The sequence below is a fragment of the Poromitra crassiceps genome (assembly GCF_964638095.1).
Source record: "Poromitra crassiceps genome assembly, chromosome: 26".
NCBI lineage: Eukaryota > Metazoa > Chordata > Actinopteri > Beryciformes > Melamphaidae > Poromitra > Poromitra crassiceps.
In genome coordinates this window covers 15,238,645-15,240,112 of record NC_139640.1, presented here as the reverse complement: position 1 = coordinate 15,240,112, position 1,468 = coordinate 15,238,645, and positions in this window count along the sequence as shown.

The window sequence follows — 1,468 nt, the reverse complement described above, 5'->3', positions numbered from 1 at the left end:
CCGACACTTCAGAATGGCGAGAGGACCCCGTGGCCATCTTGCAGTTCTTGTGCAGCTGGTGTGAGACAGCACGAGACCAGGGGTTTTCCTAGTCTGGGCACCTTTCACCTCGCTTTTTGTCATGGGGGCGTAAACCAAGGAACCGGAAGCAACACCGGAAATAAGTGCGCCAAAAAACGTCTTTGTTGCCGTTAGCTTGACGCGGCGAGGTTACGTTAGCTAGAGCCTGAAAACAACAACAACACAAGTTGTATAGTAGCGTTAGCACATTTCTAGTCACTGCCGAGGAAGGTTTCTGGAGAGCCAAAGACAATGGAGTACTCGCCATGTGAAATCTTATGATCAATGTCCATGTCTTTCCCAGCACAGGCAGCAGAGATGCTTCAACTGTTGTACTCGAAACGCCCATTCTGGCCTATTCTGGCACTGCGCCACGCCTCTTCGGCGTAAAGCGCATTTCGGGGCCTAAAAACATGACGCTATCTTCCCGAGGCAGGCGCAAAGCGTGTTTTTTGGGGTTTAACGCCAGTTTAGCGGCTAAGGCCAGTGGGAAGATAGGGCCCATAATCTCTCCACCTACAGTACATATTGTTGTTCAGAAATGTCCATAATTATGTTACATTTCTTTGGATTCTACACTATATTGAATTCAAATTTTATTTCAGACCCATAGGTCCATATAGTAAAAAAAGGACAAATACAGCACAGTGACACATACAAGAGCATGGTGTGTCGTGCTGTCTCCCAGCATGCAGAGAGCCGTCAAAATGACCAATAGACAAACGGCTACGCACATTCACGGGTGAAACATCGACTGGGGTTCAATTTAATAATGTCTTTTATGAATTTTGAATTGTTTTCTGAAAATCATAAACTGGTCATCATCTGTGAAGATCATCTTGCTGACCACAAAGTTGCTGTTTCATAAATTTTGTTAACCCCCCCCCTCCCCTGCAGTATTGTCCCATGGGAAGCATGCTGAGTATCCTGTGTTGTCACCGATGACGTGTCCTATTTTTGCACGGAAACTATCAGGGCCGTAGCCAGGGTTCCGAAATAGGGGAGGTCCAGCAAGGGGAGGCGGATTCGGCGGCGCCCGTTAGGGCGCCCGCCGAAAAAAAATTGAGCTTTTTTTTCCCCCTTTTTAAGCCATATTTAGAGTAATATATCATTTTAAATCAACATTAGGATTATACTGTTGTGATGTCATTATTCAGTATATTCTCTTTCATGTCACCACCTGCTCAGCTCTCATTTGGGGCGTTTGAAGCTCAATTTGGGCCGTTTGAAGCCCAATTTGGGCCGTTTGAAGCCAGATTTGGGCCGTTTGAAGCCCTATTTGGGTCGTTTAAAGCCAGATTTGGGCCGTTTGAAGCCTGATTTGGGCCATTTGAAGCCCAATTTGGGCCAAGTCCAATTTTACAATGAGATGCACCCACTTTAAACCTGAATAAAGTAATAAAACCAC